Raw genomic sequence first — 19,800 nt, 5'->3', positions numbered from 1 at the left:
GTCTAAAGCAACAGTGTCTTTAAAAAAATTGCATAATTCAAGTACCAATGTAGAGACTCAAGGCTGCTCCAGATCAGCCCAGTTCCCCAGGTTGCTAGGTCTGGTCAAAATACTTAATTTCATATCAAAGGCAAATACAGGATGAAGACAGTATCCGCAAAGTCTCTCTTTGCATTGATGATCAACGGAATTCCCACTGCTTCTCTGCACAGAGGTGAACTCCCAGACTCATGCCACCTTAGAAGCAGCCCGTACAAGACCCAGAAAATAGACATTAGACATGGTGACCTCCTTACAAAGCTATACCAACAAGGTGACCTTCTGCGCTATAACCACCCTGCCAAACAGGTGGATGATGCCCCTGTGTTCACTGTGTAATCATCTAAGTGAAGGAACCATGGTTCACACAAGCAGGAAAAAAAATACTGAAGCAGGGCTTCAAGCTCCTCAGCATAACTGTGACCTTACAAAAACTGCAAAAGCAGCAGTCTCACATAAAGGTGGCCCAAGAGGCAGGGAAGGAGGACCTTGGTCAAGGTAGGCTTGCCAGCAACTGCAAGTCTCAATGGACAGAAATCACATTGGTTTTTTAGCAACTCACAGACATCAATGCCAACCATGACTCTGAAATACTGCAGACTGTTGACAGGGAACAGATTAGGGATTGCTTTGTCCTGTCCTGCAAAATTGATTCCCAAATACTAACCAAAATACAACTACCTGGGAAATTAGCAGCAACTTAGAGCTCAGAATAGGAGCCCAGGCATCACTAGCAGGGCTCGAGGTCTCACATCTAACCAAGAGATTGTGTGACTTGGTAGGAAGGTCAATTCTTTTTTTTTTTTTTAAGATTTTTTATTTATTTTTTGACAGAGAGCGACAGTGAGAGAGGGAACACAAGCAGGGGAAGGGGGAGAGGGAGAAACAGGCCTCCCATGGAGCAGGGAGCTTGATGCGGGGCTCATTCCCAGGACCCTGGGATCATGACCCCAGCGGAAGGCAGCCACTTAATGACTAAACCACCCAGGCACCCCAGGAAGGTCAATTATCAGATGACAAGGAGTCCAGCCTTCCAAAACAAAGGCTTTGGCCCTAAGGCCAGGGCAGCCACAGTCCTTATTCCCAGAAACATCCCTCTAATTTCTCTTCAAGGTAACCTCAAAGTCTAATACAGGGATTGAAATCTCAAATACCCCAAGCAAAGATATAAATACAGAGGGAACTGGGGTCCACTTCTAAAATTGCAGATCCAGTATTCTATGACAAGAGCACAATGATGCTTTGCACTACTTTCCATGATTTTAAGAAGCATTTGCTGCACATAACTCTACCCACAGTTAAATATACACAATAAATCTGCTCTGATTTCTGCTAAGTCATGATGAAATTCAAATCCAAGCCTCATGCTAAGGAATCATGTATTACTGGAATCTTCTCATTTCAAAGCCCCTTTGCCAGGCCAACTCTGAAAACATTGTTTTAGTTGAATAATTATTTAAATGTGTGCTCATAGGAAATATTATCAAATTATAGTAAATGAACAAATGCAATTAAATAAAACTATGGCTCCTCATGAGCATGTAATGGTCTGAGATGTTTGGCCCCAGGAAATGTAGATAGAGTGGACATTAATCTCTGTCCACTGACTCAGGTGTGCAAAATAATCAATTTTTTTTAAGATTTTTTATTTATTTATTTGACAGAGAGAGACAGCTAGAGAGGGAACACAAGCAGGGGGAGTGGGAAAGGGAGAAGCAGGATCCCCACTGAGCAGGGAGCCCAATGCGGGGCTCGATCCTAGGACCCTGGGATCATGACCTGAGCCGAAGGCAGACACTTAACGACTGAGCCACCCAGGTGCCCCCAAAATAATCAATTTTTTAATGAATAATTTAGTTTCTGGCTCAGTCCCCATCCCACAGCTTTGGGAGGGACACCCCTCTCTTCAGGGTCATGTTGAGGTCATCTGCCTTGATGAATTATTGCTAAGGTACCCACTGTCCTGAATCACATAGTTTCTTCAGATCCAGAAATTTCTTATGGCTTCTGTTGTTCTGCCAAGGGTAGAAAGATATGTGTAAGGTTGGGATGCCCAAGCCTGAAGTCAGACCCTCCCCCATGCACGCACCATGCAGCCATTCTCTTTGGCATCTTGCTGCCTCACCACTTACTACCATGAAGGCAGGCCTTGGTCCTCAGTGCTTCTCCCACAGCTGGGAGAATCATGCCTTCAGTCTAGTAGAAGACCATATATCCCTCCTTCTTCCAAACCAGCCTGATTCTTCCTCTAAATCTTCTCTTCTCACTATTATCTTTGCAAACCATCTCATCCCCTTACGGACTTAGGTTTTTAGCAACAAACATGATGATGCATCACAGGTTGTTTCTGTGTTTAGTGATCCAACACAAAGAACAAAATATCTTAACCCTTAGTTAAAAACACAAAAGCAAACTCAAGCACACAGAGCATTCTCTAATGTGTTGTGGTACATTTTAATAAACACTAAACTATTTTTAGAATCTGCGCACAGAGCACAAAGGAAAAAGGGTAAAATATCAGAGGTAAATTAGAAAAAATTTGAACTTTGAATAAGTACACTGCACAGCCTATTTGACTGCTTTCTCTTCACCAATTAGTGTCACTCAATTAAATCAGATGAATTTTCACTTAGTCCACTGGGTTCAAGACTCATTAAAGCAATCGAACAACTTCCATTGAGTTTTTTTTTCCTTCTACTCATACACACTCCATCAGATTGGCTCACAGCCCCACTGAGAAGCTGTTGGCAGCTCCAAATAAATGATATTGAAGTTACTCTCATATTTCTGTTAATTCAGCCTAGTTTTTTTGGCTTAAGGATGGTATTTCCAAGTGTTCATAAATATGCATATAAGAGAACTTTATAAACTTGGATTTTTTTTTCTTTTTGGTCTTCCAGGAATTTTTGAAGTCACAAATCTATAGGCTAAGGAGAAATACCAGTAGTCAATCAGCACATTAAATTTACTAGGACTCAAAGAACTATAAGAGCAAACAACAATGACATACCTACCACTTAACAGCTATGAAATTGGCAATTTTTAAGCACTAAAGAAGTGTTGGTAAGACTGAAGGGAACAAGGAGGGGCACTCTCATGCACTGTTGGTGGAGGAACAACCTTTCTGGAGGACCAGCTAGCTGTATTAGCTAAGAAAGCGCTAGATGTTAACAGATACCCCTATTGTCAGTGGCTTCACATAATGAGTAGTTCTTACTTACCTAGAGTCTGAAAGGGTAATCCTGATTGGTGGTAGGGGTTTCTCATCCTCTCACTGATAAGGGAGGATGACAGAGCCTGATTGACAGAGCCTCCACTATCATCAGTTGGCTTCTAGGGTCACCCAGGCATCAATACTCAGCTGAAAGATGGGAGGAGAAGGAAACCATAGAGAAGGCACACCAGAAGGTGACGCACATTAGTTCTGCTCAGAGTTCATGGATGAGAATCAGGCACATGGGCACCTGAACAGCTGTTACCCAGCACTGAATCTCCACTATGGATGGAGGGCATGAGATTGTCTCTGTGAGGGCAGCTAAATAAATATATAAATATACAAAGTGTACATACACACAGATATATATAGATAGATATATAGACATAGATATAGGCTTACACACACACAAATGCATATATACGTAAATATTTAGAAGTCATACTCTTTGACCAAGCAATTCCATTTTTTAAATTTTATTTAAAGTAAATAAACAGACACATGCATAAAGATGTTCACTGAGAGTGCCTGGCTGGCTCAGTTGGTAGAGCATGTGACTCCTGATCTCAGGGTTGTGAATTCAAGCCCCACACTGGGCACAGAGATTATTTAAAAATAAAATCTTTAAAAAAAAAAAGATGTTCATGGACATTTTGCTTATGATGGCAAAAAAAAAATTAGAAACAACCTAAAAAGATATTTTTAGGCAAAATTAGGTTAAATAAATTCTGGCACACTTGTTTAATGAAATACTGTTCACAAATCAAGAATAATGCTATAAATGTTTGTTTTTTGATTGATATGGAATTTACAAACCAGGATACACAGGATGAGCTCATTTTTATAACAAAAATATCTGGTAAATATATAGATTGGTGACTCACCATGTAGAGTCCAGATTCTCCGCCTTTTATTACAGCTTCTAAAATTCAATTTTGTCCATTAACTTAGAAGCATTCAAAATCTGAGAGATTGACTCTGGAACAATATTCTCAAGAGTCTGATTGACAAACTACAATGCTGATTTATTCTTTTGCAGTGAAAAATATGCAGTGAAATTTTACTACTAAAAAGGCCTGTTTCTTTTCTTTAAGAACACCTTCACCCTGTTATTGAGAAACTAGGAAATCAAGTTTCTTTATCAGAAGTTGCTGCAGGGGGGGCACCTGAGTGGCTCAGTTAGTTGCCTGGCTCTTGATTTCAGCTCAGGTCAGGGTTTCAGGGTAGTGAGATCGAGCCCCATGTCCGCTCCATGCTGAGCATGGAGCTTACTTGAGATTCTCTCTCTCCCTCTGCCCCTCCCCCACACACTACCCCTGCTGGGGCACACACTCTTTTTCACCAAAAAAAAAAAGAAGAAGAAGAAGAAGAAGTTGCTTCATGATCTCAGTCCTCAAAAGAAAGGAAATGTGATGCTCTTGACACTTTTTTTCCGGGCTGGAAAATCCTCAACTGTTATTTAATGCACTCCTTCTCTATGTCACAGACTGTGTTAGACCCTAAGGATACCAAGGTGAACAGCACAGAATCTGTCATTTCAGAACTCAGAGAGGACAAGAAAGAACCAGCATAAACAGCAGTCATGATCTGATCTGTGAGCAGAGCTTAGTAAGGGATGCCCACAAAGTCATATGAGAAATACCCAGCCCAGTCAAGAAGGACTCCAAAAGAAGCCAATATTTGGGTTAAATCAAAAAGGATGACAAAGTCTTCCATGGACAAGCACAGTGAGGAAGGACCTTCCAGTCAAAAGGACAAGCATATGCAAAGAAGATATTATGAGCTCAAAGCCTGTGAACACTGGAGAAATATGCAAAGTTCCCAAACTGAAATGATATCATACATACAAAACATTGAGTGTGATGCTTGGGATAGACTAGGCCCTCAAATGTCAATTTCCTTTCTTTTCTCCTTCCCCAACTCAGAGAAACTGAAGCAGAATCAGGGTAAGAATTAAGTTTTGTGAAGTTTCTGTATTTGGGGGCTCTTTCCCAGAAAAATAATACAAAATCAGTTTGAGAGTCTTGGAAGGGGCCCATACAAGTGAGTGGACACAAAGGTTATGCTTCAATAGCTTTAGTCAGTGTGCTTCTGGCAGGATATAGGAGTGATGGTGGAGATGGAACAGAGCAGGCATAGTAGGAGATGGGCACCATGTTGAGGACTGTAAGGCACTCCCCAGACTTCCCTTCAAGAACGAAGAACTTACTCCCCAGCTGCTAGGAGTACAGCAAGGTGCGTGTAGCTCATCCAAGCAACACACCTCCTTCCTGGGGCATCCTATAAGGTATAAAAGTCCACTCCCTCTGAGTCGGTCCAACTCGATACAGAAACCCAGAAAACTGAAGTATCATCCTGCCCTTCCTGTTGAGTAGAGATTTGGGGGGCCAAATAGCAAAGAGGGTCCTGACCCATGTCCAGTTCAGTGAGTGCAGTAGGTCCACTGCCCCACCTGGTGGTCATTTCTCCATCCCCATATGTATAATTCAGATGGACATACTTGCTAGTTTCCAGGACCCCTGCACTGGTTCCTTGCCCTATGGGGTAAGAAAGAGAGTGGTATAAAAGACCAAGTGGTAACCTCTGAAACTGCAAACCACCCACCACCACCAAGACAGAAAATCAAGAATAATACTGCCTCCCAAGGACAGTGGCTGAGCTTAGTACCATATTTAAATAATTAGATTCTATTCATTTAATTAGCATCCTGGTCCCTGCAAAAACTAGAAATCTTCCAGAGTAGACATGGATTACCACAAGTTCAACCAAGTGGTATAACCCCATTTGCAGCCGCTGTGCCACATGTGAAATCTTTGCTAGAGCAGCTCTGAGTATATGGTAAGTGGCACTGATCTGGCATATGCATTCTCTTCCATCCTACCAGAAAAGATCAGAAACAGTTTGCATTTACCTGAAATGAACAACAGTAAACATTTATAGTCTTACCCAAGGGCTATGTTAACTCTCTCACCCTCTGTCACAATTCAGTAAGAGACTTACTGGACATCTTAGACAGCACCACACTGGCCTACTGGCCCACTGTATTGATGACACTGTGCTAATCAGAGGAGAGAAGCAAGATGTGGCTGGTAGATTAGAGGCCTGGATGAACACATGAACTCCAGAATATGGGAGATATACCCTCTGAAGATTCAGGACCATATTAGTAAATTTTTACAGAGCATTATCAAATTTAAATGTCTAATGACTGGGATGAACCAGAAGGTCCCCTACAAAGTAAAAGACAAATACTATAATTTGTATTTCCCACCATGAAGAAGGAAATACAAGACCTGGTAGGCTTCCTTGAGTTATGAAGACAGCATGTTCCATACCCAAGAATATTGTTTCAACACATCTGCCAAATTTCCAGCCCTATTAGAGATGGAATGTCTGACCATGGGACACAAACTCAGAACTGCCCTTTATGAACTGGACATATCAGAACAACCAAGTCATAGGTTGGACAGGTCCAGCTATAAGCTGGAAATGGAACATGTGGGATTGAACACAAGCAGGGACAGAGAGCACAAGCAAGCTGCACAAGCAAGTAGCCCTGACCCAACCCTGCTACCCAGAGCCTCTTCCTCAGTGCACACCTCTGGTCAATGAGTGGTCCCTTTTGACCAGCTGATGATGGAGTAAGAGAAAATACTGGATTTGGCTCATATATGGGTCAGCTCAGTATGTGGATGAAAGCCAAAAATGAGTGCTGGCTGCACTACAGCCCTACTCAGGATTGGTTTTGAAATACAGTGGTGAGGGAATTCCTCCCAATAAGTGGAGCATTGGGCAGTGACCACTTTATGAAAAGAGAAACAATCTAAGCACAGACTGTACATGAACTCATGGGTAAGTGGCTTGGCTGACTGGCCAAGAGCCGCGAAGAAAAATGTAAGATCAGGGCCAAGGAGGTCTAAGATAGAGGCATGTGGATGGACATATAGGAGTAGGGACAAGGTATGAAGATCTTCATATCACATGTCAATGCCCATCAGAAATAATCCATCACAGAAGAGGCACTAAACAACCACATAGACAGAATGACTCAGCCAGTTGATGTCAGCCAGCTTCTGTCAATAGCCATCCTATGGCAGACACAATGGAACTTACATTATTAACTACTACTAGATTAAAGGAGTAGTTATGGTGGCAGAGATAGAGATTAAGCATGGGTTCAAAGAATGACCTTTCACCTACCAAGGATGATCCAGCTACTGTGACTGCTGAATGTCTATCCTACCAACAGTAAAAATGAATGCTGAGTTCCCAGTACAGCACCATCCTTCATGGGGCCAACCACCCACTGGTGACAAGTTGATTACACTGGACCCCTTCCTGCACAGAAGGAATGGTTACTCATTTTCATAGGAACAGACATATATTCTGGGAAATACATTCTGGGAAAGGTTTGCCTTTCCTACCATAGGGTCCCAGCCAGCATTACTGTCCAAACGCTTAGAGAATATTTGATCCACTGGCAAATAATCCCACATAATATTGCATCAGACCAAGGAATGCATATTACAACAAAGAAGCTATAGGACAGGACAGTGACCATCGAATCTATTCTCATATAACGTACTGCAATACCAAGAAGCTGATAGCTGATAGCCTGTTGAAAGCACAGCTGAAATTCCAACTCAGAAATACTGCAAGGATGGGGGAGGGGGGCCATCCTTCAGGATGCAGTGTACATTTTAAATCACTGATGTTTATATAAGCACTACTTCCCCAGCCAGTAGAATAAATGGGTCTGAGAATCAAGGAATAGAAGCAAGAGTGGCTCCATATACCATTATTCCCAAGGTCCCATTTGAGAAATTTGTGCTTCCTGACCCTGCAACTTGGGGCTCTGTGGCTTTACAAGTCCTGGTACCCAAAGAGAGAATGCTTCCTCTGGGGGACACAGAATTTCAGAATTTCTGAAGTTCAGAATTTCACTGAACAGCCATAGCTTCCATGTGGGCACTGTAGGCTCCTCACACCAAGGGCTTAGACCCCTCAGCAATGAGGGTCTGGGTCACACCAAGTAAGCTGGTAAGACCAGCAGAATTATTTAAAAAGGTAATGAGAATCTGGAATGAAGAGCAGAGGAGGGTGACTGTGGGTATCAGATGTAGCCCCAAGACCAGCTACAAATGCAGGGGTTAGAGTTGTCTAATTACCTTGCCTCAGACAAAGAAAGGCCCAATACAATCTTAGAGGAGTTGCTTCCAAAATTTATACAAAGAATTGGATCAAAATGACCCAAGGAATTGACTGTGGTAGCTGCTGAGATGCACTACCCCAGCTTCTGGAAGTGCTGAAAGCAAGAGCTTTCAGCCTCACCCAAGATCACACTTCCTTCCTAGGATGGCCAGAATGTAATGACTGATTGACATGGGCATGCAATGGTCTAGTCCCTGGCTCAGCTCAAGACAACTCTGAAGGGTCATCTCAGGTTCAGTATACCCCACAGAGTCAGCTGAGGCCTCTGCTGAGACTGCATCATAGCCCAATCCTGCTGTCTTCCCTTATACAGATGTTGACCTCAAGGGTATGTCCTAATAAACCCCTGAATGTTCATCTTCATCTCGGTCCTCATCCCAGGGAACTCAACCTGTATATATGCACCAAAACAGAGGCACCAAAGATATTTGTCTCTGCCAGGTAAGTTTTCTCCTTTGAATGGTATATGATAAACATCAATACATTTATCATCCAACTTGCCTGCATCATTATCTATTATAGACAAGCAAAAATATAATTGACTTGATCATAGTTTATTTTTATTAAATATAAATTTTGATGAGATACTATCTAATGGAAGGGGTCAGAATCCTATTATCCAAGGTGGCCCCAGATGTCCAGTTTGATTAGACTTTTTCTTCAAAAATGATTCACTACCAACCAGATAAAACCCGATTCACTCTTGTTTTGGAAGTAAGTCACTGCCAAAAAGACTAATTAAATGTCCAGTGGGCTAGCTTTTTCTATTACCAAGTTGCTCTAGGGTCAGTCTTCAGCAGCAATACTTGAAATCAGATCCTTGTGTGTGATTTCTTGAAGTCCCTTGCTTTAAGATCCCCCATCTTGGCTGTCCTTGGACAACAAAAGGCACAGAAGAGCTCTCTCCCACCTCCTCAGTTCATTTTTTCTGTGAGATACTCTCCTATTGCCTAGGTTAGTCAGCAGCTCACATTTAATTTCTAGAGAAAAACAAGAGAACTCTTATCATTAATCCTCTCTTTCCTGTTCCCCGGACATGGCACTGAAAGGGAAAATACTGCTGTCTTCCCAACCCCAGAATTACATAAATTTATGCAAGTCAATTAATTGCAGGTGGAAAAACCCATAACCAAGTAGACATGAAGCTACAAATCTATACAAAATAACAGAAAGTTCTAAGTATGACCTGGCCCTCTCCATATTAAAATGGTGTCCAGGGAATTAAATAACTAAGTAACTTTAGAGGAGAAGATATGGGAAGATAAAAGGATGGCTCTGTACTCTATACTACTTATGTCACCCAAGACCTACAAACATCCTGCTGTCGAAGCCCCTTTGTTAAGAAATAGGTCCTATTCAAAATCAAAATAATAATAACATATGTCTTCTCTGTTTCCTAAAATCCTACCTCTCCATATCAATAAAATGACTAGATTAAAAACAATTTATGATGGTGATATAAAATAACCATAACTGTGGTGCCTAGGTGGTTCAGTTCATTGGGTGTCCAACTCTTGATTCAGCTCAGGTCATGATCTCAGGGTTGTGGGATCGAGCCCCACATCAGGCTCTGCACTGGGCGTGGAGCCTGCTTGGGATTCTCTTTCTCACTCTGCCCTTCCCCTCCCACCCCCACACTCATGCTCTCTCTCTCTCATAAATAAATAAATAAATAGATTAATTAATTAACTGACCATACCTGAGGAATTTAGGGTTCTTGACCCAGACTTGCTGCTAAAGATGAGCCACCTTCTTCTCCTGAGGTCTCCTCTTTATCATCTGTTTACAAAAATGGGGAAGGGAGAGGGAGGGCTAGCTTTTCCAAAAACATTTTATAATAAACATGTATTACTTTATAGTGGAAATAATAAAAATTATTTTTTAAATAACTTAAATAAAAAAAACTTTAAAGGTAATTTCTAAGTTTCCATCCAATGCCAAAATTTTATAAGCTAAATTACATTAGTTCATCATCCCCAGCCCATATATCACTCAAAATAGGGCTTCAGTAAAAATCTGCATGCCTACAACTTCCAAATTTACATCTCCCAGTTCTACTCCTCTGAGCACCAGACTGGTATACAACCGCCTGCTCCATATATCCATTTGGAAATCTCAAAAGCACCTCAAAGGCTGCCCTCAAACAAATTTCATGACTTTTTGCCCCAAATCTGATTCTCCTCCAGTGATCTTTATCACAGTGACAAACACTATCACCTAATAAGTATAACGAACAAGGCAACTGGAATAAGACTTGATATCTCCCACCTCTTTCACCTTCTATTTCCAAATCTATCGATTCCTATCAATTTATCACTAAGTAACTCACACCATCCACTGGTCTACATCTCCACATGTACCATGTAATCCAAGCTATGATGACTTCTCACCTGCACTAGGCAACAGCCTACCCAGTTGCTCCCCAAATCCTCACTTGCCCCATATCCATTCTCCACACTACAATTAATGATGTTTCAAAATGAAAATATGATCATGCTGTTACCCCTCCTAAAACCCTCAAATGATTTCCCTATTCTCTTAGAATCACGAAATCCTTACCTCTTACTATAAGTCCCCAAATAATCTGGCCCCTGCCTATCTCACCAGCTTCACGGTGTTGACCTCCAATCCTCTTCTGGAGCTCCAGCCATAATGGCCTCCTTAAGTTTCTTAAATACACATGCTCCCTCCCACTTCAAAATCTTTGCACATACTGCCCCAGAGCTGCAGAACTCTGTTATGAACTGAATGTTCCTGTGTCCCTACCAAAAGTCATATGTTGAAATTCTGGCTCCAAATGTAATGGTTATTAGGAGAGGGGCCATTAGAAGGTGATTAGGTCATGAAGGTGGAACCCTCATGAATACGATTAGTGCCCTTATAAGAAGAGACATGAGAGTTTGCTCACTCACTCTCTCACTCTCTCTCTCTGCTCTCCATCATGTGAGGACACAGCAAGAAGACAGCCATCTGCAAACCTGGAAGCAGCCCCTACCAGACCCAAATCTGACAGCACCTTGATCTTGGACTTCCCAGCCTCCAGAACTGTGAGAAATAAATATTTGTCATTTAAGCCACCTAGTCTGTGGTACTTGTTACAACAGCATGAGGTGACCAAGACACACTCCATTTTTTTCACCTACTTAACTTACTTTCCCCTGAATCTCAGTTCAAAAACCACTTTCTCAGGGAACCCTTCTCTGACACACAGGTTAAACCAGATTTTTCTGTTACAAGTTCTCAAAGTACCTCATACATTTTCTTTATAGCACTTAGTCTAGTTTGTAAATGATGAATGTAGGGGGCTATTTATTCAGTATCTGTCTTTCCTACCAGGTAAGTTTTATAGGGCTAAGACTCGTTTGTTATTCATGTTACCCCAACACCTCACTCAGAGATTAGCAAATAATAGGCACCTAAGAAATATTTCTTTACTGAATGAATGAGTGAATGAATGAATGAATGAATGAACAAAAGGAGAGAAAAGTAATAAGGCATTTTTCTTATTGTTGCTTTTGCTCAAATACCTAGTTTTCCTCTTAACTTTATTGCACTTAGACTATGAAGGTATAATTTGGGACTGCTGCTCAAATTTCATCAACTTTAGAGGAGAAAAGGTATCTACTCATCAAATTGAATTGTTAAGAATGATCATTTGTTATTTCCATAACAATTATAAGATGTCAAGTAAAATTAAGTCTTGATAATCCTCCCGGGAAAATTATTAGTAGGTCAAGAAAAATAGAAGCTTAGAAATATTTGTAACACTCTCCAGGAATGAGATATCAGCCCTGAGTATTATGCAGTGGAAAAGATTTTAATTACCACCAGCTTTACTTCTCCATAACTATTCTAGTCAAGTGTCTCACACACTTCAATCTTAGACACCTAATGAGGTCCCCAAACCACTCTCTAACCTGGAGACCGTTGGAAAGGGAATGAGGAATGTTTCTGGTGGTACATAGATAGACAAGTACACCAGTCTAATGAAAACCAGAGAAAACATATGAATAGCAGGGGGAAGAGGAAGAGGTATAAATATGTTCTGATTCAGTCTCTGATCAGCTTACCTCCCTATCCCTTTCTCCTAGGAAATGAATTTTGTAATGCAACCCTCAACTATGAAGATACAAAGATATGTAGGACATTCATTAAGTCCTTGGGACCTTGGGCCCAGGGCACTCATCATGTTTGATTTATCCCTTCACTGGGGTCCTTTGGTCAGCTCTGCCTCTAGAGAACAAACTGACACCAAGGATTCTCAGCCAGGTCTTTCATCAGCACCAAATTCAATTTATAAAAATGCAAGTGTCACCTCTCTCAGTGAAAATGCTCCAGACAATACTTTGGAGGCAAGTCATGTCCAAATTGCATGACATGTTTAACTGAATCTCTAAACTGATTTCCCCTTCCCTCTACCATCTACTGCTTTCTTTTAGGAGAAAAAAATTGAAACAGGGCAAGGCAGGAATCAATCAGAGGTCCACATTCCCTCTTCTTCCAATGTGACTTGAATAAAGCACTCATCCTTAAGATAAAGCATCAGTTGGTCCTGGACCGGAGAGAAATTTACAAAGGATGCATCAAAAAAGAACCTTCAGAGGCCCGCAGTCAGGCACCTGGAAACACGACCAGCCACCTGTGTTGTTTGAGATCTCTGCCATCAACTCCTGGGGCCTCAGGATAAATAGTTCCCATAAGCCCAGTGGAGAGAATGAGACTCACAGGGTGCATACTTCTGATATAATTAAGGAAAAGAGAGGCTTAGGGTATCTTTTTTGTAAAGCCATCCCTGACTGCCCTAACACACTTAGCCACACATGCACACACATACAAACAGACACACACATCCCTCCAGCTATGACAGCACATTTTTTTGGTATCTCTGTTGTATCACTGGATATAGTATCACATAATTACTAGTTTATAATAAATCTCCACTGTACTGGAAGATCTGCTGGAGCTTGGGACCACATTTTTCAGCTTTATAACTCCATTGCATAGCAAAATAAATGCTCAGTAAGTGTTTGCTGAATGAATAGGTAAATAAAAGAATGCAAAAATCTGTCAAGATTTTTTATTAAAACTTTACATTTTTAGGGGTGCCTGGGTGGCTCAGTTGGTTAAGCATCCAACTCTTGTTTTTGGCCCAGGTCATGATCTCATGGGTTGTGAGATGGAGTCCCAGTCAGGCTCCGTGCTCAGTGGGGAGTCTGCTTGAAAATTCTCTCCCTCTACCCTTCCTCCCACTCTCGCACACACATGAGCACATTCTCTCTCTAAAAATGAATAAATAAATCTTTAAAAAAACTTTTTGTTTTTAATATAATGATTAAGGTCAGTCAGCCAATTTATTCCTTTTATTTTTTTAATGTTTTTCTGTTTATAATCATTTTTAATTGTACAATATTAAATATACACAAAAATGTATAAGGACTAGCACAATGAACATTAGGATGGCACCTTTCTTAAGAAGCAAAACATCACTGATACAACTAGAAAGTTGCTTGCACCCTCCTCCCTTATCCCCACCCTCACCCCACCCAGAGATAAGCACCATCCTGAGTCTAGAGTCTGTAATCACTTTAAGATAAAGTCAGGTGCTTTGAAATAAAAATAAGTATGACAGTGTCATTTCTTTAACTCAGCATGAACAGAGGTTTGCCTTACACAAACCTTTAGAGTGTGACAGCAATTGTTATTCAAAATTTCACTAATAAAAACAGACTCAATAATAATTTAAAATGGAAACCAAGGCAACTATTTCCAGCCAGTCTATAGACAAAGATAAAAAATTGGGACTACATCAAACTAAAAAGCTTGTGTACAGTGGAGGAAAAGAAAACATCAACAAAAGAGCAAAACAACCTACTGAATGGGAGATGATATTTGCAAATGATATAGCCAATAAGGGTTTAATATCCAAGACATATAAAGAACTTACACAACTCAACACAAATAATAATAATAATAATAATAATAATCTCATTAAAAATAGAGGATTTGAATACACATTTTTCCAAAAAACACATGCCAACAGACATATGAAAAGATGCTCAACATCACTAGTCATTAGGGAAACGCTAATCAAAACCAAAATGAGACATCATTTTACACCTGTTAGAATGGCCATCATTAAAGACAAGAGATTACAAATACTGGTGTGGATATGGAGAAAAGGGAAACTTTGTACACTGTTGGTGAGATTGTAAACCGGTGCGGCCACTATGGAAAATAGTATGGAGGATCCTCAAAAAATTAAAAATAGAAGTACCATATGGTCCAGCAATTCCACTTCTAGGAATATATATCCAAAGGAAATTAAAATACTAACTTGATACCTGCATTCCCATGTTCATGGCAGCATTATTTACAATAGCCAACATATGGAAACAACCTAAGTGTCCATCAAGAGATGAATGGATAAAGAAGTTGGAATATTATTCAGCCATTAAAAAAAGAAGAAATCCTGTCATTTGCAACAACATAGATGGACCTTGAGGGCATTAGGCCAAGTGAAAGTCAGACAGAGAAAGACAAATACTGTATGATCTCACTTATATGTGGAATCTAAAAAAAGAAACCAAACTCAGAGAAAGTGATCAGATTTGTGGTTCCCAGAGATGGGCGGTGAGGAATTCTAGGAAGTTAGTCAGAAGGTACAAACTTGCAGTTATAAGATAATAAGTAAGGGTTGTAATGTACCCTGTGATGACTATAGCTGACACTGGTACATGATATATAGGAAAGTTGGTAAGAGCATAGATCCTATGAGTTCATATCACAAGGAAATTTTGTTTTCCTTTTTTTGCTTTTTCTTTTTATTGTATCTACATGAGATGATGGATGCAAATTTGCTGTGGTATTCATTTCACAGTAAATGTAAATCAAACCATTATGCTGTATACCTTAAACTTATACAGTGATGTATATCAATTATATCTCCAGAAAACCTGGGGGGGGAAATTGCTAGGTCACTAAAAATATTATGGCAAGTTATTCTCATTTTCTTTCTTAATAAAGCATTTGGCAATTTCTCCTTTATGTTTCAAGTTAGATGATAATAAAATTATAAGGATTTAAACTAGTAGAGTGGAAGTCAGGTCTCTGGGTTGATTAAATAGATAAATAATAGATAGATTAGATAATTGATAGATGATAGATGATAGATGATGATGATGATAGATAGATGATAGATAGATAGATGATAGATAGATAGATAGATGATAGATAGATAGATAATAGATAAAGATTTAAGAACACTCCAAATTGATCCTTTCTGTTCCTATATTTGATCAAACATTTCTTTGGTTTCCTGTGGGTAGACACTGTTGATTACTCATTCCACAACCATGTCCCCCTTTTCTTTGGTAACAAAACAATGATTTTGTTTAGGTGGTTAATAGTTTATTTTCCAGGAAATGAATTTTGATTGGTCTATACCAAGCATGTCAATCTCAATCCATCTGGCCCAGTGAATGGCCAACAAGAGATAAAAAGAAGCCTGTTGTGCACTTCTCAGAAAGATTTTTCTCCATGAAAGAAGAAAGATGTGAATGGTGAATGTTCTTTTTTGCCTCTTCATTCTTGTTATAGATATTTTTATGTGAAAACCTGATGCTTGGAACTGTAGCAGCCATTTTGAAACCATGAGGTCACAAACATGAAGATGAAACTAATCCTCTGATAATAACAGAGGAGAAAGAAGAAAAGAAACCGGATCCTCGATGGCATCATTTATCCATCAAATAAGCCTGAGATCATGTTCCTTCAGGCTTTTATTAAGTAAACAATAAATCTCCTTATGGTTTGAGTCACTACTAGCTGAGGACATCCTGATATATTTTTAAACACTAAAGAAATAAGAAAATGACCTAAGAATTTTCAGTTGGAAAAAAAAAAGTTTGGTGAAGCTTCTAAAACTGGGGAAAAACGTCTTGGACGTACATATTTATGATCATGTAATTATGTATCACTGGGGTATCATGGAGAATAGTAGTAACACTCTGTAGTCTCTTGGTTGAACCTTACTTAGTAATTTTTTCCAGGTAACAGTATTATATTTTAGGAGGAACAATAGAAAAGTCAAATATAAGTAGCAATTAAAATGATGAATCTTAAAGAAATAGTTGAATTACTTTTAGGTTGTGTAATAAAAGGCAAAAGGAATCATGATGGATAATTCAAGCATCTGGAGATTTTTGATGCAGTATGGACAAGTGTTCTGCCCTACCTCGTCACAAAATTCCTCCTCCTATATTCTCTATAATCACACTATTCATCCAATTGTCAGTATCAGAAAATGGAGTCATTTTTTACTCCTCCCTCCCCCCACCTAATCCCCATATCCAGTAAATTACAAAGATTTCTGGCTCTACCTTATTAGGGTCTCTCAAATTCCTCTAATTCTCTCCATATCCAATGTCACATCCAATGTTGACCACCATCATCTCTCACTTGGACCACTGCAATAACCTCCCAATAGGTCTTCTTCCCTCTGGCCTCATTGCTCCTTAGTACAGCTTCCAAAATGAGCTTTCTAAAAAAAACAAATTTGACCAGATTGCTCCCCTACTTGAAATCCTTCAGTGTTCTCTACCTGCCTTCAGAATAACATCAATATTCTTTTTTAAAACAGTTTTATTAGTTTCAGGTGTACAATATAATGATTCAACAATTCCATACATCACCTGGTGCTCATCACAAGTGCACTCCTTAATCCCCATCACCTATTAAATCCATCCTCCATCCCCCTCCCCTCTGGTAACCATCAGTTTGTTCTCTATAGTTAAGAGTCTGTTTCTTAATTTGTCTCTCTCTCTCTTTTGTCTTTCTGTCTGCTTGTTTGTTTTGTTTCTTTGACATTGGCTATAGCAACTTTTTTCTAGATATGCCTCCTGAGGCAAAGGAAATAAAAGCAAAAATTAACTATTGGGACTATATCAAAATAAAAAGCTTCTGCACAGTGAAGGAAACAATCAACTAAAAGGCAACCTACAGAATGAGAGAAGATAATTGCAAATGACATATCTGATAAAGAGTTAGTATCCAAAATATATAAAGAACTTATAAAACTCAACACCCAAAAATCAAATAATCCCATTTAAAAATGGGCAGAAGACATGAACATTTCTCCAAAGAAGATATCCAGATGGCCAACAGACACATGAAAAGATGTTCATCATCATTTACCATCAGGGAAATGCAAATCAAAACCACAATGAGATATCATCTCACACCTGTCAGAATGGTGAAAATCAACAATACAAGAAACAACAGGTGTTGGCGAGGATGTGGAGAAAAAGAAACCCTCATGCACTGTTGGTAGGAGTGCAAACTGGTGCAGCCACTGTGGAAAACAGTATGAAAACACTGGAAAGCAGTTCCTTAAAAAATTAAAAATAGAAGTACCCTATAATCCAGCAAATGCACTACTGGATATTTACCCAAAGAATACAAAAAACACTTATTCAAAGGGATACAAGCACCCCTATGTTTATAGCATCATTATTTACAATAGCCAAGGGTCCATCAATTGATGAATGAATAAAGAAGAGGTGGCATTTATATATATAAAGGAATATTATTCAGCCATGAAAAAGAATGAAATCTTGTCATTTGCAACAACATGGATGGAGCTAGAGAGTATAATGCTGAGTGAAATAAGGCAGTCAGAGAAAGACAAACACCATATGATTTAAGAAACATCAATAGCCTTTTTTTTTAAAGATTTTATTTATTTATTTGACAGAGAGAGACACAGCAAGAGAGGGGACACAAGCAGGGGGAGTGGGAGAGGGAGAAGCAGGCTTCCCACAGAGTAGGGAGCCTGATGCGGGGCTCGATCCCAGGACCCTGGGATTATGACCTGAGCCGAAGGCAAATGCTTAATGACTGAGTACCCAGGCGCCCCAGAAACATCAATATTCTTAACCCTTCATAATTTGTCTCATGCCCTTTATTTCTACTCTCATCTCATTACTTTCCCCCCAAGTACCCCATGCTCATACCAAAATACTTGCAAGCTCTCTAAAACATGTCAAACTGTTTCAAGCTTCTGTGTCTCTCTGCTTCCTCAATATCCATGGGGGAAACACACACACACACACACACACAACATTCACTTCAAAATTCTCCTCAAAATTCTCCTCTATCCCTGGAGTTCCTAAAGCTCTCCTTCCCTGGACAGAAAAGACTCAAGGACACCAGCATACTATGATACATAGAAAGTGTTGCAATACCCTGGGTCAGGCAGGAGAACAAGGACAGCAAGGGCTGCAGAAGCCAGAGTCAAGAAGTCAGACAAATTCTATGTAAATGAAACTTCACTCCCATGAAATCAGACAGAAAGGGAGAATTCAGGTAAAAATTAATAAGATAAGAATGGGAGCGACCAGGAGATAACCAATATCTGAAATGAAGAGTAGGAACAGAGTCCGGGATTAATTGAGCCAATTTTGGTGGTGACTATAGGCTAGATGGGCACATGTAGAGAAACAGGTGATGTTCAAAGCAGCAACTAATGGACATTTTATTAATTCCTCTGTGGTATTACCTCATTATATTGAAATTACATATTACTATTTGTCTCCCTCTCTATATGCTTGTCTAAGGAAGAGAACTTGTCTAATTTACCTGTAACCGATACTTCCCCAAGCCACACCAGTGTAGGACGAAAAGTAGGGGGAAATTAATAGTCAAAGCTATTATTTTTGTCTCTGTCCTTACACACCCTTTGGGGATCCTCCAAATCCCTTCAAATTCCTCCTAATTCAGGAGTACCCTCGGGTCACTCGGCTAATAGGACTAACAGTCCTACTAATCACCATGTGCTCTCCACCATTTTCCTTCTCTTTTGATCGTGCCCCAGCACAGGCAATGGCGCCTTCTGAGACTGCTGGTTCCTCCACTGAAGCTGTTGACAGCGCCCGCGCTGTTCAGTGAAGCTACCACTTAGACCACCTCTAAAATCCACCGGAGACGCCAATGCCCTTGTACTTGCCCCTTGCATCACTCTGGTTATAGCTTCCTGCTGGCCCACTGCTCTGCTCAAGCCTCAGCATTTGCTCTGGGCTTTATCCAGTGAGCTCCGAAAGTAAAGAGAAGTGAACTGTTCATTGCCATTTTCTTTACAGAGGCAGTATTTCTATAAGCTCCTTACTGAAATTTTGGTAAAAGGATTCTAAATCTTATTTGTGGCTCCCTAACCTCTGTGTGAGAACCCAAACCCATGGAGGTTAAAACAGAAGCCAAATGAGTCTCAGACAACTCTTCTTTCCTCAGAAAAGCCTTTCTCACCTGAGGCTCCACAGGCCTTGATAATCTGCCTTCAGAAT

General features: G+C 40.1%; 1 protein-coding gene and 1 non-coding gene across 2 annotated transcripts in view; both read left to right on the top strand.

Moving 5' to 3' along the window:
• The first annotated feature begins 1,835 nt into the window (after positions 1 to 1,835).
• The window catches only part of YES1 (YES proto-oncogene 1, Src family tyrosine kinase), a 212,791-nt gene continuing 194,826 nt past the window's right edge, over positions 1,836 to 19,800 (top strand). The window contains exon 1 of the mRNA XM_081801548.1: positions 1,836 to 1,857. The gene's annotated coding sequence lies outside the window, so the exon portion shown is untranslated. The remainder of the gene's footprint in view (positions 1,858 to 19,800) is intronic.
• TRNAR-CCU (transfer RNA arginine (anticodon CCU)) lies at positions 3,780 to 3,852 on the top strand. Its single transcript has one exon. It is a non-coding gene; the product is annotated as a tRNA-Arg (tRNA).

The sequence above is a fragment of the Leptonychotes weddellii genome, chromosome 13 (genome assembly GCF_054177405.1).
Source record: "Leptonychotes weddellii isolate Sample4059 chromosome 13, ASM5417740v2, whole genome shotgun sequence".
In the NCBI taxonomy this organism is placed as follows: domain Eukaryota; kingdom Metazoa; phylum Chordata; class Mammalia; order Carnivora; family Phocidae; genus Leptonychotes; species Leptonychotes weddellii.
This window is presented reverse-complemented; position numbering and strand designations above follow the sequence as displayed.